At 38.8% G+C, this 24,165-nt stretch overlaps 1 protein-coding gene across 1 annotated transcript in view; it reads left to right on the top strand.

Annotated features, from left to right (window-relative positions):
- The first annotated feature begins 14,884 nt into the window (after positions 1 to 14,884).
- TTBK2 (tau tubulin kinase 2) overlaps positions 14,885 to 24,165 on the top strand; it is a 161,175-nt gene continuing 151,894 nt past the window's right edge. The window contains exon 1 of the mRNA XM_040492418.1: positions 14,885 to 14,988. The gene's annotated coding sequence lies outside the window, so the exon portion shown is untranslated. The remainder of the gene's footprint in view (positions 14,989 to 24,165) is intronic.

The following is a 24,165-nucleotide window of genomic DNA, read 5'->3' as shown; positions in this document are numbered from 1 at the left end:
TGGCTGAAGTCGGACGCTTAACCGACTGCGCCACCCAGGTGCCCCAAGAACATTCTTATACAAGTGTTTTGTTTTAGAGATGTAACATGCATTGATTTCTCTTGAAGACTGTATGTATGTATGTATGTATATATATGTATATATGTATATGTGTGTATGTATGTATATGTATATATATGTATGTATGTATATATATGTGAGTGTGTATTTATAGTACGAAATATAATGAGATATATAATGAAATACATGTGTGTGTGAACTGATCCATGTTCAACCTTTTAAGAAATTGTCAAGTATTTTGCCATCATTCCTCTTCTCCCTATTCTCAACATTTGGTATTGCTGTCTTTTCACTTGTAGCCATTTCGGTGGGTATGTAATGGTAGCTCACTCTCTCACTAATTATAACACTTTTTTTAGATGATTTTGAGATTTACCTGTGTAGACAATAAATATATTTTTTCTCTTCCCTTCCAGGATTTATACCTTATTTCTTTTCATCTCTTACTGGATAGGCTGCAATATAGAGTTGTGGTGGCTTAATAGCAAGAGTAGAAAATGATCATGAAGAGTTTTCTAAGAGCTGCTCAGGGCGATGAAGAATCACTAATATTTTTTTCATAGATGAATAATGTGGTCAAATTTGCATTTAGAAAAAGCTCTCTGGCTATGATGTGGAAAAAATAAAGATACCAGGGAAGGCCAGTTAAAAGGTTCCTGAAGTAATGTAGCTAAGAAGTGGTGACCTAAGCTAGGAAAGTGGCAATTGCAATGGAGAAGAATTGATTTTTAAAAAATAAAATATGTCTGGCTCCACTTAGTCCACATCAAGTGTGATTTCAGTAAACCAATCAATAAAAATGTGCACATATTTCAAGCCATTCTGAGATAGACTGAATTTAGGGGAAATTCATCTCCAGAAGCCACTACAAAGAACACTTTAACAAACGTTTTCAAGCTGTTAACAAAAAGAACTTGAAATAAATGGAACTATTGGGTTCAGTGTAAAATATAAAATGAAAATAATGCAATTCAATGAATGCAAGATCAGTTACTAAAACTTATTTTCTTATAAATGTGCCCCAATCAAGGCAAGTCACAAGCTGTTTATGCCAGCTTCCAGAATTGGTGAACTAAATTGTAGCAATAGTTGATGTGGCCCTTGATAAGCCATATAGATGAACTGAAAAAAAGTAAACCACCTCTGGTTGATACCAAAATAATAAGATCATACCAACTTGGAAAACAGCAACATCCACAAAAGACATAAATAGGAGAGAAGGTGACAAAAGTAGAAAATGTGTGAATTAGGCAAAAAGACAAAAGTAGATGACTTTTGGAGAATGTAACTCAGCTGTGACACCCAAGGCCTCAATAGTCCTAGGACAGCTTCCTTCTACTCCTCTGCCTCCTTTGCTCTCTTGCTCTTCCTTCCTTTTGCCCTGAACCCTCCCCTCACCTCATTGCCCTAGTGGATGCCCCGCTCCCTAGAGATTTCTCCAGCTTCGAGTTCATCTCTAGGTGAAAAGTTTTCAAAATTATGTGTCCAATCCTGACCTCAGGCCAGCATTTCCAACTTTTTACCTGGCGGTGCTGCTGGACTTTACAGCTCACAGAGTCAAGTTCATCAAACTCATCCTTGGCCCCAAACCAATTCTCCTTCCTGTCTTTTACTTCTGTTAAATGTACCACCATTATCCAAGTCATGCATGACATCTAAGTTACCTTTGACTCTTCCACAGTATGTTGCTTGGCAAAGTTGCCAAGTCTCATCAGTTGTTTCTTCTGATTATCTGTTCTCTGCTCTGTACTCTCACCTCCCCATTTCAGGCCCTTCTTACATCATTGCCAGAACTGTTGCAACGGGCTCCTTGCTGGTCTTCTTTCCCTAGTTTCTTCCTTTCCTGAATTAATTCTGCATATTGTCACAAATTTAATCTTCCTAAAGTACAGGTCCGGTAATACCTCTGGCTGATACAGTGGCACCTCAGTAGCACCCCAAAAATCTTCAGTGGCTCATGAAACTCAAGAGCCTCTAAAACATGCCTCTGGGTTTTTTGTTTTGTGTTTTTTTGGAGTTTTCTTCCCTTTCTGTGCAACCAGCTATACTCTGGTTTTTGGCCAATTTGTAAAAATAACTTTAACAGGTACTTAAAAGTTCCCATTACATCTTTACTCCTTAAGTATGAGCTGTGGATAGTGACTTCCTTCCAAAGACTACATTGTGAAAGGAAGAAGAAAATAATAACTTTCCAGTGGAGAAAACTGATAAATCCTAGCTCAGTCAAGTGATCAAGGTCCATATCAATAGTGATAAATCATGTTGATAGTATGTATGTTGGATATGATGTGATAAAATGGAGCTTTATGTGCTTTTCCTCCCTAAGACCTTTAACCCCAGTATAACAATTTAAAAAAATCAGACAAAATCCAAAAGAGCATCCTACAAAATACTTGACCAATACTCCTCAAAACCATCAAAACTGTCATAACTAAGGAAACCTGAAGGAAATGACATGCAAATGTAATGTGGTACCCAGATGGGATCCTAGAGCAGAAAAAATTATTAGGTAAAAACTAAAAACATCTGAATAAACTATAAACTTTAGTTAATGATAATGAATCAATATCATTTTATTAATTACACAAATGTGCCATACAAATGTGAGCTGTTAATAACAGGGAGAACTGGGTGAGAGGATATTCGAGAACTCTCCATACATACTACCTTGTCAATTTTTCTGTAAATCTAAAATTATTCCAAAGAATAGCCTATTTTTTCAAATCTCATTTCCAAATAAATATTACACAATCATCAAAAATAATGAGGCAGATCTTTATGCACTAATATTGAAGAAACTCTAAGAAACTACTAATGAGAAAAGAAAGCTGCAGAACAGTCAGTGCATGAAGTGCTGCTTGCTATTTGTGTAAAGAAAAAGAATCGGTAGCTGTGTTTGCATATGGGGCAGAAAGCTACACAAGAAATCAGTAATTAGAGTAGGTGAATTGAGTGGCTGGGGGTCATGCATGAGATCATGACCTGAAGCAAAGTCAGACACTTAACCAACTGAGCCACCCAGGCACCCCTGCTGTTTTAGCAGATTTTGAATATTGAACCATGTGAATATGTTCTCTATTAAACAAACAAGCACACAAACCAACCAAATCAGGGGGAAAGAAGATGGTCTGCCAAATCCTCCTCCCGACATTTTTAGTCAGAGCAGATGAGCATTTTTCTGGTCAGGAAAGAATAGGCAAGAGGCAGCTGAGAATGTAACTTTCTAAGATCCTTTCAAGAGGAATCTTAGGGCAGGTATCAACACTGTGAAGCAAGGGCCGTGGAAAGGTGAGACTTGAGCAGGTCAAATTGCCCCATCCAATGGCCTCTCCTGGAGACTCTCCCACCATCTTCCTTTTAAATATGGACTTTTCTCCAGGTTCCAATCTTGCCCTCTAGCCTTTTTGCTCTGTAAGCTCTTCCTTGTGGATTTCATCCATGAAAAACATTGATTCTAATTAGGGGCAGAATTAAATGACAAAAGAGAGAGAGAAATTAAACTATTTGTTGAACAGCAGCTAATATTGTTTAGAGCTCAGTTTTATGGTGTACGAGAGGGCCTCACACTTGGATGAGTTGGTATACAGTAAGTTAAAGGTATATTTGTTTATTCTTGGATTCTTGTCGTTTTTTCCTTATTGTGTGTACATGACTCTGGGCTATGTAGGCACAGTGTAAAAGTTAACAAGTTTACTCTTGCTGAGTGGGGCTTTATAATCTGGAAAAAGCCAACAGTTATTGTCCAGTGTATACAAGAGCAAAAGGTCAAAGCAACAATTAGATGAGTATAAAATAAGGCTGATCTGAAATTTTTTAATGTTTATTTTGAGACAGAGAGTGAGAGAAAGAGACACATGTGAACAGGGGAGAGGCAGAGAGAGAGAGAGAGAGAGAGAGAGAGAGAGAGGAGGAGAGAGAATCCTAAGCAGGTTTTGCACTGTCAGCACAGAGACCAGCTTGGGACTTGATCTCACAAAGAGTGAGATTGTGACCTGAGCCAAAATCAACATTCTGATGCTTAACCGACTGAGCTACCCAGGCACCCCTGATTTGAACTTTTTGTTTTTGGTTATAATTCTTAGCAAACATGACACAAACCATAGGGATTTGCAGCCAATTCTTGAAGGAATCCTAAACTTCTAACATAAAATTAATGATTGGTGCACAAATGACAAAAGCAAGAATATATCAATGAATAATATAATTAATGAAAATTAAACGTTGCAAGAAAATTTGAGAGTGAACTCAAGTGTTACTTTTCAGGAAGTTTTTCTTAACTCTGTGGTAGGTAGAATAATGTCCCCTTCTCTCTACAAACTGTCCATGTACTAACCAGGAATGTTACCTTACATTGTGATTGGGTCTTTGTAGATGTGATTCAGGGTGTGGACCTTGAGATGGGGAGATTATCCTGGATTATCCAGGTAGACCCAGTCTAATCACATGAGTCCTTAAAAGTGAGGGAGGTAGAACAGTGGGTCAAAGGGTTGTGCCATGAGGACTTTGCCCACCGGTGCCATGACCTCGTAGATGGAAAGATGGGGCCAAAAGCCAAGGAATGTGGGCAGCCTCTTGAAGCTGAAAAAAAACAAGGGATCTGATTCTCCCCTTGAGTCTCAGAAAGGAACTGAGGCCTGCTCACATCTTGATTTTAGCCTAGTGAGACCCATTTCAGATTTCTGACTTACAAAACTCTAAGATAATAAATTTGTGTTGTGTTAAGCCATTGTGTTTCTCGTAATTTGTTGTATCAGTCTAGAAAACTAATCCATTCCCCTCAACCCTGGGTAGAATTGAACAATCCCTAAATTTACACACACCCGCCCCCCCCACCGATCCTGTGTAGACATCTACCAGAGGACCCATTTCCAAAATGGCTCACTAACATGTTTGTCAAATCTTTTTTTCAAATATTCTATCATGAATATTTTCAAACATACCTCAAAGTTGAAAGAAATTTACAGTGATCATCCATATACCACCACTTAGATTCTACCAATAATAATTTAGTATCCTTGCTTTGTCACATATCTATCTGTCCGTCCCTCTATTAATCCGTCTATACAACTTATTTTTTGGATGCATTTCAAAGTAAATTGCAGATATCAATACATATCCCCCTGTATATTTTAGCATGCATATAATTAGCTAGAATTCAATATTTGTTTACAGGTTTTTTCCTTTGGATATAATATTGGAATGAAATGTACAAATCTTAAGTTTACTTTCACTGAGTTTTGACAAAAAGCACCTGTGTAACTTAAAGCTCTGTCAAGATACAGAACATTATCATCACCGGTCTTCCCCTTGGAAGTTAATCCCTTTCCCCACCTCCACAGAGATTGCAACCACTATAGCAACCACTGTTGTAATTTTTTTCTACCATAGTTTAGTGTGTCCTGTTCTAGAGCTTTATATAACTGGGAGAATATAAACTATTTTCTGTAAGACTTCTTCATATAAATAGAATCATATGAACTTTTTGTGTAAGGTTTCTTTCATTCAGCCTATTGCTTCTGGGATTAATCCATGTTGTTGTGTGGTCCCTTTCCTTCTTATTGTTGATGAGTATTTCTTTTTGAATATAGCACAGCTTGTTATCCATTCTCTCTTATTGACAGACACCTGCGCTTTTCCCTACTTTGGGCTATCATAAATAAAGCTGCTCCAAACATTCTTGAGTTGGTATTTTTGCAAACACATATTTTTCTCTTGGGTAGATATCTAGAAGTCAGATTGCTAAAAACAGGGTAAATGTATGTGCAGTTTTAAAGAAACTTCCAGATATATTTTTTTCAATGTGGATGGACTATTTTACATTTCAACCAGCAATATATGGGAGTTCTGGTTGCTCTATCCTCAAATGTTTGGTGCTGTTAGTCTTTTTTAATTTTAGCAAGTGGTGAATGTGTTTGTTTTGTCCATTTTTCATTGTTTTTTGTTCTTCCCCATAACCTGGATTTTTAAGAGTTTTTAATATATTCAAGATATTATCTCTTATCTGTGAAACACATTCCAAATATTTGATTTTGGTCATTTTTCCTTTATGGTGATTCATGTCATGGAAAGATATTTAAAGTTTTGTAGTAGTCTTTCAATTTGTTTTCATTACATTTGGATTCTGAGTCATAGTTTAAAAGTTTCTTCTCACCCAGGTTTAAAGAAACCCATCCATGTTTTCTTCTAGTGCTTGTATAGTTTCATTGTTGACATTTACATCTCTGATCCATATGGACTTTATTTTTGACTGTGGCCGTATTTTACTTTTATATTTTCCTTTTTAAAAAAAATTTTTTTTAAGTTCATTTATTTATTTTGAGAAAGGGAGAGAGGGAGCGTAAGTGGGGGAGGAGCAGAGAGGGGAGAGAGAGAATCTCAAGCAGGCTCCACACTGTCAGTGCAGGGACCAATGTGGGGCTTGAACCCACAAACTGTGAGAACATTATCTGAGCCGAAACCAAGAGCCAGACGCTTAACCAACTGAACCACCCAGGCACCCCTATTTTTATATTTTTCAAATGGCTGTTTTTGGTCATCTGAACACAAGTTCTATAAAGATCTATCTTTGTCTCAACTCTTTGAAATGCCATTTTTATCATATATTAAACATAGTTGAGTCTATTTCCAAACTCCCTATTCCAACTAGAATTGAAGGTTTCAAAATTTTATTTTTCCAGAAATGGATTCCTTAAAAATCTGTGTGAGCAAGTAAAATAAAACTTCAATTTACTTTGCAAAAAAAAAAAAAAAAAAAAAAAAAAAAAAAGGAGGTATAAGGATAGCATCTTTCCGCAAGAGGGTAGGCTAGAGCTCATCTTCAACTGAATCTAGACACCAACACTTACTTGCAACCATGAATTAACCAGAGAAAGTTTATGGACACCCAATGATGGATGCAGTGCTGAGAATAGGCAAGGACCCTATTTGAATGCTGTGTATAAAGACAGACTGGCCCCGGAACCTAAAAACTCCAGTTTCTGGCTTTATATTGTTATTACAGTAAATTTAGCGGGATTTTTCTCTTTTCTCTTTCTCTTTTCTTCTGTAACCTCCACACAGGTAGAAAAAAATCACAGGGAATTTTTTTCTTTTTTTAAAAAAATTTAATGTCTATTTTTGAGAGAGACAGAGCGTGAGTTGGGGGAAAGGGAGTAGGGAGCAGAGAGAGAGGGAGTCACAGAATCTGAAGCAGGCTCCAGGTTCTAAGCTGTCAGCACAGAGCCTGATGTAGGACATGAACTCACAAACTGTGAGATCATGACCTGAGCCGAAGTCAGACACTTAACCCATTGAGCCACCAGATGCTGCGCCTGTTTGTTTTCTAATAATCATCCTTCGTTATGTTTCTGGGTAAGAAGTAAAGAAAATCAAAGAGCAATATATAATCATCTTAATACAAAAGATGCAGAAAAAGACAAACCCAAAGTGGTGACAGCACTTGTTTGGAAGTTAATACAAAGTATGAGGGCACTTGTATTTTTGTATTATTAGTATTTAATTTTTCACATTCATTCATTTAAAAATACCGAGTGTATTTAATAAATACAAAGTGAAGAAAGTATGGAAAATACATAGTGTAAGAAATGATTCTTTTATACTTATAGAAAGAAATAAGATATATGTAACAAATAATATAATTCAAAATTGTCTATATAGGAACAACATCTAATATTTTTTTAATCCTCCATAAGATACCATACAATACCTTGATGTAAATACCCAATAAATTTCTGGGAATTTTATTTGGCATCTGCAAATATATTTTATTTTGCAGAACATACAGTGTCCAAATATCACCACCGGGAAAATATTTTTAAAGATCATCTTTGTCATCATGATCATCAGGTTTCTAAAAATTATAAAAATCCCTAGCCATTGGATAATCTGCTTTCGTCAGTAAGATAAGATAGAAGAGACCATTCTGTTTTATTTCAAGATAGCTGGCAGTGCAATACTATGATCACTAGGGTGCGCTATTAGCATCCCCAGCCAGTTAGTCTTCCAGGCAGTAGAGCCTGAAAATCACAGAAAGATGTCCCATGTTTCCAGTAGTTTATTGCTGAACCAGACTGAAATTCACTGAACCTTTTCCAGGCCATCATAGGAACACACCAGGAATCACATTACCTCACCACTTTGTCATTTGAAATTTGTTAACTATAAGGGTGCCTGGGTGGCTCAGTTGGTTAAGCCACCCACTCCTGATTTTGGCTTAGGTCATGATCTCAAGGTCCATTTGATTGAACCTGAGTGGGGCTCTGCGCTGACAGCATGGAGCCTGCTTGATTCTTTCCCTCCCTCTCTGCCCCTTCCCCGTTCACACTTTCTCTCCCTTTCTCAAAACAAACAAACAAACAAACAAATAAAGGGGTACCTGGGTGGCTCAGTAAGTTAAGTGTCGGACTCTTAATTTCAGCTCAGGTCATGATCTCACGGTTGTGAGACTGAGCCTTGTGTCAGGCTCTGTGCTGGGTATGGAGCGTGCTTAAGATTCTCTTCCTCTCCCTTTGCCCCTCCCCTCTTTCTCTCTCAAAAAATAAAAATGAAAACATGCTTATAATTAGCATTTTATAAATGCAACTGCAAACTAACTTTTAGTTTCTTTTCTAATTTTACTTGTTCTAATCAGTGTTCATCTTCTCTGATATTACACTCTAATTATTATCAAACACAAACTGATATTCAATATGTTAAAAGATAATAGATACATATACTCAAAACTGAGTATATCCTCCCACCCCCAGGTTTCTCTTGCTTATTTCTTCTTGAAATTTAAAATATTATAAAGCCTTTCACAACAAAAGATGAAGTTGATTTCAAAAACATAAATACTTGTGGGGTGCCTGGGTGGCTCAGTTGGTTGTGTCTGATTCTTTTTTCTTTTTTGTAGAGAGAATCTTTTTTTTTTTTAATCTTTATTTTTGAGAGAGAGAGAGAGAGAGAGAGACAGAGTATGAACGGGGGAGGGTCAGAGAGAGAGGGAGACACAGAATCTGAAGCAGGCTCCAGTCTCCAAGCTGTCAGCACAGAGCCCAACACGGGGCCTAAACTCATGAGCCGTGAGATCATGACCTGAGCCGAAGTCAGACAGTTAACCGACTGAGCCACCCAGGTGCCCAGTCCAACTGTTGATTTTGGCTCAGGTCATGATCCCACTCATGTTCTCTCTCTAAAATAAAACAAAACCCCACAAATACTTGACGTAGTTAACGTATTTGGTATGAATGCATCTCTGTCAAAATTAGAATGCAACTAACACTGGCTTAAAGAGGTCTAGCTTTCAGAGGACCCTAAGGATTTGGCTGGCTTGTAGGCTATAGTTTACGGACTCCTGTTCTAGAGCATCTATATGTGATACAGAATATACCTCTATCATTGTTGTTACTGCAATGCATTGTAATAGGATTTGCATGTTTGCTGATCCATCGTGAAACCCTTAAGGACAGGGGCTGAGTTTATTCATATTTGTTTTCCCAGTACCTAGCAGAGTAGTTGGCATTAATGGGCTCTGAAAATTTTTGTTTAGTGGATTAAGCAATATTTAAATAGAAGCTCACTAGATTGATAAAAAAAAAAATTTATCAACAGGGCTGTTTCCTGGTTTGTGGAAATACTTGAGCACCAGTTCACTATTGTTTCATGCTTCAAAGGATTGTGCAGAGTTCTTAAAAACAGATTTATTGAGATAGAATTCATATACCATATGATCCACCCGTTTAAAGTATACAATTCTGTTGTTGTTGTTGTTGAGGTATAATTGACATAACATTAGACTAGTTTCAGGTATACTAGGTATACTAGGTATAGTGAGATTTGTTTTTGAAGAGAGAGGTGGAAAGCAAAAGGGAAGGGGTCTCTTTTCCTTGAATTGCACCCTAGTTTGTTCCGTGTGGTGCTGTCCTCCTGATAATGATATAAATAACCCATCTAGATGGTTTTCTGTTTGGATTAGGGGGAAGTTAGAAAGTAGGAAACCATTGGGTGTCTAAAGATCGGTAGAGGAGGCCACAAATGGAGGTAGAGAGAAAGAAAAAGCATTCTCTAATATGTGATTTATTCTGTGCTAGGAGAAAAAAGGTGTGTTGAAAGGCGCTATTATGTTCTGGGTGGGGAATCAGCATAAATCTGAAATCTGCTCATTATCCTTGAATGTGCTCTAAGACTGATCCTAGGACCAGAGTCTCATTCTTTCAGACTCAGTTATCCAGGGCAGATATCCCTAGACTTAAATCATTCCTCATTCTCTTATTTTTGTAAATTTTATTGCACTGGTTATGAATTGCTGCATGACAAATTGCCCTCCAAAACTAAGTGCTTAAAGTGACAGTAAACATTTGTCGTATCACACAGTTTCTGTGGGTCTGGATTTGGGAATGGCTTAGCTGGGTAGTTCTGGACTGGGGTATCTCACAAGATGGCAGTCAAGATGCCAGCTGGGCCTGCAGTCATCTGAAGGCTTGGCTTAGGGTGGAGGATATGTTTTCAAGAATGGCTCATTAACATGGCTGGCAACCTGGTGCTGACTGTTGAAATGCCTCAGTTCCTGGCCAGGTGGCCACTCTTAAGGGCCACCTGCTTAAACATCCTGATGTTACGGCAAATGGCTTCCCTCTAAAAAAGTGATCCAAGAGAGCATAAAGCAGAAGCTGCAAAGTCTTTATTTTTTTTTTTTAATTTTATTTAAATCTGAGTTACTTAACATTAATGTAATAATGGTTTTAGGAGTAGAATTTAGTGATTCATCACTTACATGCAACACCCAGTGCTCATCACAAGTGCCCTCCTTAGTATCCATCACGCATTTAGCCTGTACCACTGCCCCCCTCCTTCAGCAGCCCTTAGTTTGTTCTCTGTATTTAAGAGACTCTTATGGTTTGCCGCCCTCTCTGTTTTTATCTTATTTTTCCTTCCCTTTCCCTATGTTCACCTGTTTTATTTCTTAAATTCCACATATGGGTGAAATCACAAGGTATTTGTCTTTCTCTGACTTACTTCACTTAGCATAATACTAGTATTAATACTAGTAACATAATTCTAGTTCCATCCACATTGTTGCAAATGGCAAGATTTCCCTCTTTTTGATCACCAAGTAGTATTCCATCGTATATATATATACAACATCTTCTTTATCCATTCATTAGTCAATGGACATTAGGGCTCTAATAAGCAATAATTTGGTTCTTGTTGATAGTGCAGAAACTGCAGTCTTTTATAATATGGTCTTGGAATTTACATACCATAATTTCTGAAAAAGTCTATTAGTTACACAGATTAGCCCAATTCAGTATGGGCGGGACTACACAAGGGTGAACATACCAGGAAGAAGGGATCATTGGAGGCCATTTTAGAGGCTGGCCACTACATTTATTTAAAAAAATGTGTATGCATATATATATGTGCTTGGGTGGCTCAGTTGGTTAAGCGTCTGACTCTTGATTTCAGCTCAGGTCATGATCTCATGGTTTCTGAGATCAAGCCCTGCATAGGGCTCTGTGCTGACAGCAAGGAGGCTGGCTGCTTGGGATTCTCTCTCTCCCTCTCTCTCTGCCCCTCCCCTGCTTGCTCTCTCTCAAAATAAATAGATACGCTCAAATATGCATATATATTTGAGATCTATCTATCTATCTACCTACCTCAAAAGGGATTCCTTAACTCTAGTACCAGCTCTTCAGTAATATATTACCTTGCCATTTATTCTAACTGAAAAATACCTTTTGGGACAGTTCAGTACTTTTTTTTTTTTTTTTTTGGCTTAAAAAAGGTGATTTTATTAAAGCACAGAGACAGGACCCATGGGCAGAAAGAGCTGCCTCAATACTTCTTAAATGGAAAAGACCAAGGAAAAGGGTGACCTGGTGAGCTTTTCTTTGGCCAGTCCGGTATCATAGGATTCCCACTCCTGTGGCATTTTCACCATTTATTTATTTATTTATTTATTTATTTATTTATTTATTCATTACTGTCTATTAATTCTTACACTTCCTACTCTGAGATGCACTGTTACACCATTCTTAAGATACTCATCCTAGAGCAATTCCCTCTGCACTGCATTAAAAAATTTTTGTTGTTCTCGATATGCAGCTACTGGATTGTTTTCTCACATACTTTGCTATTACCTTACCCTTCATGGATTTGCAAATGGAGTTGGTTACAAAATAACAATCAGAAAAATCATCTTTCCGTATTTGGAGAATCCAGCTGTACCTACTGATTCATTTAAAATAAACAAAATAGGGGCGCCTGGGTGGCGCAGTCGGTTAAGCGTCCTACTTCAGCCAGGTCACGATCTCGCGGTCCGTGAGTTCCAGCCCCGCGTCAGGCTCTGGGCTGATGGCTGGGAGCCTGGAGCCTGTTTCCGATGCTGTGTCTCCCTCTCTCTCTGCCCCTCCCCCGTTCATGCTCTGTTTCTCTCTGTCCCAAAAATAAATAAAAAACGTTGAAAAAAAATTAAAAAAAAAATAAATAAAATAAACAAAATAATAGTTCTGTGAATACATTAATTAAAACTCTTACCCATGATAGCAGAGATTTTATCTGGGTAGCTTGAAGAGGATGCACTGTATTTGCTGAGTGAAAAATACTATCTTGAACTGAGAATAGCTATTTGAAATATTGCTAGGCATAATTTCAATGAATCTGAACTTTTCCCCTATAAACTTCTTTAATTTTAAAGAAAAACATTTGCAGAAACCCTAATCCTTTCCAATTCAAATTACTTGCCCAGCCAATATTCTGAAGTGAACTATGTTCCGTTGGACAAAGTAATGGGAAAAACAACTTGTGGTTTTAATCAGTGGAAAGGAAACAATTGGCTTCTTTAAGTTTGAACAGAACAAGATGAGCTGCGTCATCATCAATTGCCTTTAATGTGCATAATGTACACTTTGTCCTGCTTTTTATCCAAGGATCTAGGCATGACAGAGGTGTCTGTTGTTTTTTTTAAAGAACGTGGAGAGGCTTGGCATTTCCTGAATAAGAAGAAACAGATTCTATAACAGTTCTGAGATTGAACATAGGATTTATTATTAACCTTTCCATACTCCCAATTAATTAGTTTCAATCATAATGTCACTTGAGTGAAGAAAAATATTTAATGTAAGATGAAGCCTGTAAGTCATTGCATCCTTTCAGTCCATGGCAGACTCCTGGGAGTCATTTTGATTATTAAATAAAAAAAAGCATTGGACACAGGAGTAAGTTTAAGAGACCTGAGTTTTGAGGTGTCTGGCTGGCTCAAGCAGAGGAGCGAGCAACTCTTGATCTTGGGGTTGTGAGTTCAAGTCTTATGTTGGGTATAAAGATTACTTAAAATAAATAATTAGGGGCACCTGTGTGTCTCAGTCTTGCGCATCTGTTAATTTTGGCTCAAGTCAACATCCCAGGATGGTGGGATCCAGCCCTTGCCACGGGCTGTGCCATGAATGAGGGGCCTGATTAAGATTCTCTCTCTTGCTCTGCCCCTCTCCCCCGCTCACGCGCTCTCTCAAATGAAAATAAAATAAATAATTGAAAAACAACAAGTAAACAAGAGACCTGAGTTTTGGCTTGGCCACTAATTAGTTTTATGGCCTTGGAAAGTTGCTTAACTTCTTTTGAGATTTTTCTTCTCTAAATTGGTGGGTAAGGATGGGAGAGAGGTTTAATCTTAAGGTTTCCTCTTCACCAAAGAGCTTGACACAATCAACACCTAATACAAATTTATCCCACACAGGCTCATTGCCCTGCTCTCCTCGCTTTTCCTTGAAAGTCTTCGAGGGACTCCGGCAATTGTCTTGCTTAGATTCTCATCCTGGCCTTCACAAGGGCTGTGTATCCTTTGCTAGTGGTGTTTGAAAAAGGTAAGGAAGCCTCGTTTTTCACGGGTTGCAGTAAGGACACTTCGGGCTCCAGGCTGGTAGTCTTTTCTGGAGTTCTCGGTCTCCTTTCCTCCTTCTACCATTAGGCCTCTTCCTAGTGCCCGCCCGTGATTAGCTTCCTGTTAGGCGGTTCTGGGGATGGCGCCAATTTGCCAGATCCTGGCAGCTCTGGTTCTGAGGAGGTGGCATGGTAGGGCCTCACGGTTTGGGGCCCTTCTTCGTGACTCCTTCAGTGTAAATTCGTATCGTGACAACGCACTTCCGATTTTCTTCCAAAAAGCCCAAACCTGGGGTCACAATCATGCCTCTATAAGCAAGTTAACTACTGAGCTAAGAGGACACCAACGTGGGCCAACCACTAGTCTCAGGAGCTCTACTTCTACGCTCCGGACCCACGGGCAGTTGCGGCTGCGGCTGGAACTACAAGGCCCAGAATTCCAGCGCGCACGCGCGCTGCCATTGTGATGCTCCTTTCCCGGTAACTCGCCCTCTCAGGCAAACCTGAAGATAGCGGCAATTCTCCGGTGGGGGGCGGAGACGCTCTCTGCCTGACTCTCCGCCCCCGTCGTGATAGGCAATGGGACCAGCCAACCGACGTGGCGGGTTCGGGTCGTGCTCTCCAATCAGCACCTGCGGCGGAGAGGTGGGCGTGCGCACTGGCCGGGCAGGTGGGCTAGGCTGTGTCGGGTTGCGAAGGGGGAGAATAACGTCGGGTCGGGTCAGCGGGCGCTGCAGTAGTCGCCGCAGCGGCGATGGGAGCGGTGGGGACGAGGCGGCGGCGGCGGCGGCAGGAGGAGGAGCAGGGGCTGGTACAAGAGCAGCGGCTGGGGGCGGCCAGCAGCAGCATTAACAGCAGCCGCAGCCGCCGCCGCCGCCAGTAAACGCGGACGGTACCCGAGGGGACTACCCAGCCGGCCGGCCCTCGAAGCCGCGCTCGGCTCCCGCCGCAGTCGGCGGCGGGGGATGGGCAGGCGGCGGCGGTCCCGCCTGCTGAGGGTTGATCTCTGTCGGTCCTGGTCCTGAGCTGGATCCGAGCCCTCCGCCCGAAATCCCTGCGTCCGCCACGGCCCAGGTAGGACACACCCCCCCGAACCCCCCGGGCGCCTCTGGGGTGCCCCGGGCCCCGCCCTCCCCCAGTCCTGACCCCCTCCTCCAGCCGCACCCCTCGCGGAGTGACCGACCCTGGTGCGGAGGGGAAGGGTACGAGAGTCTCCTCGGTAGCTGCCCACGCCCTGGGCTTGTGCCAGACCTAGTCACTCCACCTCGGAGACAGTCTGCTTCTACACCGTTTACCCGAAGGCTTGTGCCCTGTTTCCCGAGAGCCTTTCGGTGTCTTGACTGAACTTGGAGGGTCACGAAGCTTCGTCTGTTTCTCTCTCTGTAGGTGACCCATATATTGCTTGTATTTATGCAGCTTCTGGTACCAGGGCTGAGCACAGAGGGTTCTCAGGATACACTGAGCGCTTCTTTCGCACCCCGCCTCCCCAAATATAATAGAAGGAGGCATGGGACTATGCAGTCTGTTTGCTGTGTAGTAACGACAATGAAGGCCATGACTTTCTGGTACTTAACGTGCAAAGTAATGACCTGAAGGATTTGCCTGCCATTTGCCTGGACTAAGATGATGTTGACACCCTGGGTGCTGTGGGAGGGACAAAAGACTCCACACGTTTGTACTGTCAAATCAGAGAAGTAAATAATCCATTGGATGCCAGGATACTTTATCGCACAGTGAAGTTAATTTTGTTTCAGTCGTGGCTGCATTGGAGGTAAAAATGACATTGAGTTGTACTTTGCTTTGAATTAAAGTTGATAGGTGGCAGCAATCCCGGTATTAACTCTTCTCATCCTTAGCTTTAGAAATTGTTCTTTAAACATGAGAGAGAGCAGTTTTCTTATAGTCTATGTATTATGTAAAGATGTTTTGGTATTCAGTAGAAATTGAGATTTTGAAATCCAAAAAAACTGAAATACACGAGGATCACATTATTATGAATGGGCGCATGTACACATACACGCAGGGAGAATCCACTCTGTGTTTTGTTAATGTGTGTTCTGAGCCATTAATAACAGTTGCATTGGTTTCTAAACACTGATTTGCCAGAATAGACCACAAAGAAAGATGTGTTTGCTGTTTTCTTTTGGCTCAGTAGAATAATGTTCTCTTTGGGGGGAAAGGAGAGATGGGAGATTGATTTCAAAGTATCGAGGGAATTGAATGTTATGTATTTCTTACAAAGAAACAGTAATGTTGACAAATATTACTAATATGACTAATCTTGAAGAACTAACTCTAGAAATTTTTCAAATAATAAGTGTACTCATTTCCATGGCATATTGTGATCCATTCAAATTGAAAACATACCAAAAGGAACCTTTAATTTAGAAAGTTATGTTTTCCTGTATGATGTATCTTGATCAAGGCACTGAAAGGGATGTCTGAAGCATGCTTATAAAGGAAAGTTTCTCATTCTTTTATGATAGAATGTTAGGAAATGTTTTTTTCTCTTTCAGTTTTAGAAACATAAAAGAAATTGAAGTCCCTAGCTTCATTAATTTAATTTATAATATCAAATTGAAATAAATCTGATCTTCAGTAAGGAGCTAAAAATAATAGATCTTGCTTATGCTCTTGTACTGTGGTTAATACATAATTTAGTAAATTCTCTATTGTACTATATATGATTTGAGATTTTGTGTCTTTTTTTTTGACTTAAAAAAATACTGATTATTTTAATGCCTCAGGAAATCTCCATGAGAACACGCTCATTTGCTTTAGCAAATTGAACTCAATTACAATAGGGCTTCAAATAGTTTTAAATGTAGAGTTGGAAGTGAAGTTTGTATAATTTAGACAAATTTGAAAGTATTTTACCTCAAAAAAATGGGCTCAAAGGTGATAATTAGTGATAGATTGTTGGTTTTTCAATGTAAACAAATCTTACAGAGCTTAGTTCACTATCATGGAATCTAACTTTGACAGGGGCAGTCAATTCTTTATATTTTATAACCTTAAAAAGTACTATATAGAGATGACAACTTGATTGCAACTTGTGAGAGACTTTGACCTGGAACCACCCAACTGAGACACTCTTAGATTCCTAATCCTCAGAAACTCTGTGAGTTAATGAATGTTTGTTGCCTAAAAACAAAAAGCAATGTATAACAAGGGAAAATTTTTAATGACCATTATTGAACTAGTGTGGGTTGAATTGATTCACGAAATAAAATAGCCTTTTAGAATTAATGGAAAATACAGCTTACATCCTTCCCCACTCTTAAAGAAATCTCCTGTAGAAAAATTCTTTTATAGATATGTGACAAACAACTTTACAATTTGGGCTTTATAATTTGAACTTTACAATTTAAGTTACTCACAATGATTCTAGTCATGTATTCCTTTTTTTTTTTTTTCTCTTCTTGAGGTTTTTGAGAAATACTCAACATATAGCTGGAGTTGTGTCCGTTTATTTGATTAGTAATACTGCAGGATATCTTCAATGTATGAATTTTTGAAATTAAACATATTTGTGCTATTTTACTTCCTTGTCGTCCTTTTTTTGTTGTTGTTATGCAGTGTATTGTAAATAATAGCGATGGCAGTGGTGGATTTCCAACCCCCCCCCCCCCCGCCCCACCTGAGGCTTCAGTGGATAGAATACTTGTGTTGAAAATACTTTTATAACTTTTATTTGTAAATGTTCAGTGTTTTCAGGTTAAATGTCATACTTCCATGTTTGAGACAAGAGTCTTTAAGTCTGTATGAAAAAGTTGAGTTTTTTAGAGCTAACTTTTGAGCATATGAACAACACATATAGTATTGCCACTCAGAAGTTACTGTCTTCCTTGGGGTGCCTGGGCGGCTCAATCTTGTGAGCGTTGGACTCTGATTTCAGCTCAGGTTGTGATCCCAAGTTGTGGGATCAAGCCCCGTGTCAGGCTCTGCTTGGTCATGGAGCCTGTGTGCAATTCTCTCTCCCTCTCTCTCTCTTTTTCTCTCCCTCTCTCTCTCTTTCTCCTTCTCCTTCTCTGCCTCTCTCCCCTGCCCCTTGCGCTCTTTCTCTCTCTCTGTCTCTTTCTCGAAAAAAAAAAAAGTTTCTGTCTTCCTTAATATCTGGTGATCTTATTGTAGGTTTAAAATACAGGTCGAAGGGTGGCTGGCTGGTAGAGCATGTGACTCTTGATCTTGGGGTTGTGAGTTCAAATCCCACCTTGGGTGTAGCGATTACTTAAAAAAAATAAAAATCTCTAAAATACATACTGAAATGAAATTATTTACATAATGTGAATGTCAATTTTGCCAGAAAATTTCATCTTTTAAATCGGTGATTTTTAAGCAGATTTCTTGGTATATTTTCATTTATGTTTTATGACTATGGTAAACATAATTATTCTTCTCTTTGTGGTTATTTTATATGTTCTTTTTTTTTTAATGGTTGTTAATTTTTTTTTTTTCAACGTTTATTTATTTTTGGGACAGAGAGAGACAGAGCATGAACGGGGGAGGGGCAGAGAGAGAGGGAGACACAGAATCGGAAACAGGCTCCAGGCTCTGAGCCATCAGCCCAGAGCCCGACGCGGGGCTCGAACTCACGGACCGCGAGATCGTGACCTGGCTGAAGTCGGACACTTAACCGACTGCGCCACCCAGGCGCCCCAATGGTTGTTAATTTTTAAGAGAGAAAGAGACAGAACACAAGCAGGGGAGGGTCAGAGAGAGAGAGGGAGACACAGAATCTGAAGCAGGCTCCACGCTCTGAGCTGTCACCACAGAGCTGGACATGGGGCTTTAGCCCATAAACAGTGAGATAATGAGTGACCTGAGCTGAAGTCAGATGCTCAACTGACTGAGCCACCTAGGCGCCCCTGTTCTGTTTGTTTGCTTTTTTTTAATGTTTATTTTGAGAGAGAGCACAAGCAGGGGAGGAGCAGAGAGAGATGGAGTGAGAGAGTCCCAAGCAGGCTCTGCACTGCCAGCACAGAGCCCTATGCAGAGATGGAGCTCACAAACTGTGAGATCATGACCTCAGGTGAAATCAAGAGTTGGACTTGTATTGAATTTTTTTCATGATTTTTTTTTTTTTTAACCTTTGTATATGAGATCCTCGATGTTTTGGGATGTTGATAGTTCCTTTTTATTGTATTAAGAAATTCACTTTCACTTAGATTTAAACTTCCCATGGTAAAAAATTAAGTGTTATGGGGCACCTGGGTGGTTAAGTTCATTAAGCCTTCAAATTCAGGTCAGGTCATGATCTTATGGTTCTTGAGTTAGAGTCCTGCATCAGACTCTCTACTGTCAGCCTGCTTCCTATGCTCTCTCTCTGCCCCCCCTCCCCCCTTATGTGTGCGCGCACGCTCTCTCTCTCTCTCAAAAATAAACGTTACAAAAAAATTAAGTGTTCTTTGAAAAGAATCTGAGGTGTTTTAGTGTCTTCTGAAGAATAGGAGGTGGTAGGGGAGCCTGGGTAGCTTAGTTAGTTAAGCCTCCGACTTCAGCTCAGGTCATGATCTCATGGTTTGTGGGTTCAAGCCCCGAGTTGGGTTCTACACAGACAGCTCAGAGCGTGGATGGAGCCTGCTTCAGATTCTGTGTCTCACTTTCTCTCTGCCCCTTCCCTTCTCTCTGTCCCTCCCCTTCTTTCTCTCTGCCCCTCCCTGAGTTCTCTCCCTCTCTCTCAAAAATAAAGAAGTAAAGATTAAAAAAAAAAAAAAAAAAGAATGGGAGGTGGTAGCTTTTCACTCTCTCTGGTAAGCTTTCAGGATTTAACTGTGTTTTAGGAATCAGCATTTTTGTTTTATAGAAAGTTTGCACCTTAATGAAAATAAGAATTGGTATTTTTAAATGTTTGAAATAGAAAATTTATTTGCCATTATATGTATTTTTACCAGAATGCTTTTTATCATTTTTTTTTTATAGAAGTGTATGGTTGGTACAAAATGTTACTTTAGTTTCATATGTACACAACTTATATGTAACACTATGCCCACCGCAAGTGTACCTACCATATGTCACCATACAGTGCTATTATAGTACCATTGCCTATATTTCCTATGCTGTACCCTTTATTTCCATGACTTATTCATTCCATAACTGGAAGCCCGTACCTCCCACTCCCCTTTACCCATTTTGCCCCCTGGCAACCCTCAGTTTGTTCTTTGTATTTATGGGTCTATTAATGCTTTTTGTTTGTTCATTTGTTTTGTTTTTTAGATTCCATATATAAGTGAAATAATATGGTATTTGTCCTTTTCTGTCTGACTAATTTCACTTAGCAAAATACCCCTTAGGTCCATCATGTTGTCACAAATGCCAAGATCTCATTGTTTTTTGTGGCTGAAATATTCTATTGTGTATATATACCACTTCTTTATCCATTCATCAATGGATGGACACTTGGTTGCTTCCTTTTATCATTTTTTTACATTTGTCTTTCTGCAGTTTCAAGATAATTGCCTTTTTAAAAAAGTGATTTCACATTCTTTTCCTTGTCTCATTCATTTAAATACTGTATTTTGTTAATATTTGACATTTAGTTTTATACATGTTATATATTATATATTAAGTTGGAAAGACCCTCTTTCTCACTTTCTTTGATCCATTAAGGGCCTAGTTTCTAAAATACTTCAGAAATGGTTTTATCAACATTTTGCAATGACCAATGAGGCAGAGATGAGGGGAGGAAGTAGGAAAAAATGAATAGCTAAAGAGACTCTTGCCTCTCATGAAATTTGATTTGAAAAAATCATCTGGAAGCTAATTCATATGGTAGATAGTAAACTAGATTAGGACTTCATTTCTGCTGTGCTTGTTTAGCACTTAGAAAATCCAACATGTCCAAGACAAAAGTCAGCCCTCTTTTAAGTGCTTTAGTTCTACAAATGAAGGTATTATTATTTAATCAGTTGCCCAAGCTCAAAAATCTCATTATGTATGTATATATTTTGGTTTCCTTTTCCCCCTGGTTCTACCTGCACAGAATCTCTCCTTTTTATTTCTATTGTAACTACCTTAACTTAGCCTCTTTTCACTTCATTACCTCTCCTTAAACATGTGGCAGCTCTGAACCTCATTATCTCTCCTTGGAACTATTGTAATAGCCTCATCCATTTGTTCATTAAATATTTGTTCAGCATCTGTTGTGTTACTATGCTAGGGGTTAGAGATTTGGCAGTGAAAAGGACAAATATGATGTCACTTCTGGAGCTTAACAATATAATGGAGGCAGTCTGTTATAGAATAAGGAATTCTAAGTGTTCCAAGTATCATGAAGGGAAAATGCAGACTACTGGGTGAACATATTACCAGACAGAACTAACAGTCTGGGGAGTGGGTTCAGGGAAATAGTCTTCTGTTTTGTCACCCACAGTTTATTCTCCATATGCCAGCAGATTCAGAGGTTAATAGATATATTACAGCTATAAGCTGTTAAGTAATTAAAAATAATAATTTATTTTTAATAAGCTTTTTAAATAAAAAAGTTTAATAAAAATTAAATGTTCACACAGCTTTTGAAACAGCTTCAGACAAATGCTTTCAGAACACCAGAGCATTTGAAAAATTTGGTTCTACAGAGTCTGTCCACCTCTCTGTACAGTATGAGTATCTACTTTGGGTTTTCTCAGGCTTCAGTTGCTTGAGTACTGACAGAATTCCTATGTTATGTTTCACATTCTGTGTTTGAACCTCAGAAATGAGGACTAGGCATTACCAGTAGGAGGGTATGTATGGTTACAAAAAAGAAGTCTTCCAGGTAAGTAACTGTCTCTCTGTGGCTAGAATCTAACAGTTTATAGGTGACTTATTTTTTTTTTATTTAAAAAAAAATTTTTTAATGTTTTTATTTATTTTTTTGAGACAGAGAGAGACAGAGCATGAGTAGGAAGGGGGCAGAGAGAGAGGGAGACACAGAATCTGAAGCAGGCTCCAGGCTCTGAGCTGTTAGCACAGAGCCCGACGCGGGGCTCCAACTCACAGACTGTGAGATCATGACCTGAGCAGAAGTCAGACAGTTAACCGACTGAGCCACCCAGGCGCCCCTATAGGTGACTTATTAAATATACAAGTAATTAGGATATAATTTGCATATCTTTGTAAGTTTAAAAATATGTAATGCATTTGCAAATCAGAAAAAGAAAAGTCTCTTACCATATTGTGGCACCTAATTTTGGTTTAGAAAATAAAGTTACTAGAGCCATTAACCTCTACATTAATAAATGCTTGAGTGAGAGAGAGCCAAAGCTTAAGAGACTCTTAAAAACTGAGAGCAAACTGAGGGCTGATGGGGAGTGGGAGGGAGGGGAAAGGGGGTGGTGGGTATTGAGGAGGGCACCTGTTGGGATGAGCCCTGGGTGTTATATGGAAACCAATTTGACACTAAATTTCATATATTAAAAAATAAATAAATAAACATTAAAAAAATAAAAAACGCTTACACAGCAAATGAATACAAACTGTTAATTATGCATCAGGATGCAATTTGAGTGTATTCTAATCTTTACTGTAACATATCATAGTACTTTACTTAACTCCTTTTTGCCTCAGTTTTGCTATTTTTAAAAAGGAAAATTAATATAATTAAAATGGAGATCATTACAGAGAAGTTTCTGTATTGATTTTTTTCCCTTTGTCTTAGTGGGAAGATCATAGACCTATAATGCTTTGTTTGGTTGATATAGCTACGGAAGATTTTACCGAAGGAACGGTCTTGTTCAGTGTTTTCATTACAATCTGGCCATGTAAGTTACACTGTACTTTCTTTAGGGAAAGGATTTGCTTATGTGTTGTTAGTGTTGTAGCCAGGGAGAAGAGAACTAGATTGTTTACACTTTTATCCTGTTGTCAGTAATTGTAACTATACGACTTGTAAAGTTTGTCTTTAATAGGTATTTTACTTTCTTGAATATATTTATTGAACCCAGAGAGTTTCCATGCTGCTAGAAGTGTAATTTACCTCCTGTGAAAGTTTAAAAGGAACATTTGAAGTATGAATGGTGACTAAATATTCTTTTCCTTTTGCTATCAGCAAATAGCATTAATCACAAATCTTTATCTCTTTTTAATAGCCCTTTAAAGAGGCTCTGGCCAAAAATCTTTGGGGTAAAACAAAAACAAAATCCCATGAGATTTATCCTATTCTTGACTGTTATTTCTGTTCTTTACATTAATATTATTAAGTGTCTTGAAAAACTTAGCTGTTGTGTACCTCTGTAAACTTGCATCTCTCTCTCAGCTTGTTTAAAAACATAATTGAGAGGCTCCTGGGTGGCTTGGTCAGTTGAGCATCTGACTCTTGATTTTGGTTCAGGTTATGATCTCACAGTTTGTGGATTTGAGCCCTTAGTTGGGCTCTGCACTGACAGTGTGAATCTTCCTTGGGATTCTCTCTCTCCCTCTCTCTCTGTCCTAACCCCCCTTTGTGTTCTCTCTCTCTCAAAATAATACATAAACTTTTTAAACAACAAAAAAACCGAGGGGGGAGGGGCAGAGACGAAGGGGGCATAAGATCTGAATTGGGCTCTGCACTGACAGCGGAGAGCCCAATGTGGGGCTCGAACTGACAAACCAGGAGATCGTGACTCAAACTGAAGTTGGGTGCTTAGCTGACTGAGCTGGACACCCCGAGATTATTTTTTATAATGTGAAAAATATATTATTTTGACTTTTGAGATAGGAGGTAGCCACTCTGCATCATACTATATTTTAATGTATTTTTGGAATACAGATTATGTATTCTACCTGTTTATATAATAGATCAGGATTACTTTGAAAGCATCTGGTCTTTTACTCTTATAATAGGAGGTGTTTGATAAATTTTTTTTTTTATCAAATTTGAAAAAATTTAAGACCTTTTTTTCTTTAGATTTTTTTTTCCCCTAGCATGGAATCCCTCTGGGCCCAATGAGTGTATCTAGAAATTAAAATATCTACTAAAAGTGGAAAGAAACTTTATATAAGACAGTATGGTTACAGTAACTGACAACAAAATAAAAGTGTAAACAGTCTGTTCTTTCCTTCTGGGACTCCAGTTACATTACATGTTTTAGGCTTTTTGATATTATCCCATAACTAACTGATGATCTGTTGGTTGGGTTTCTTTTTCTCTGTATGTTTCATTTTGGATAGTTGTTTTTTTTTTTTTTCTCTTCTCTATCTTCCAGTGTATAATCCCTTCTTTTACAGTAGCTAATCTGGTGTTAATCCTAGCCAGTGTTGTTGTTGTTTTAATGTTTATTTATTTATTTTTGA

This window comes from Herpailurus yagouaroundi, unplaced genomic scaffold (assembly GCF_014898765.1).
Source record: "Herpailurus yagouaroundi ecotype Mexico unplaced genomic scaffold, PumYag 184, whole genome shotgun sequence".
Lineage (NCBI taxonomy): Eukaryota > Metazoa > Chordata > Mammalia > Carnivora > Felidae > Herpailurus > Herpailurus yagouaroundi.
Note: the sequence above shows the minus strand (reverse complement) of the source record. Positions and strands in the feature narration are given on the sequence as shown.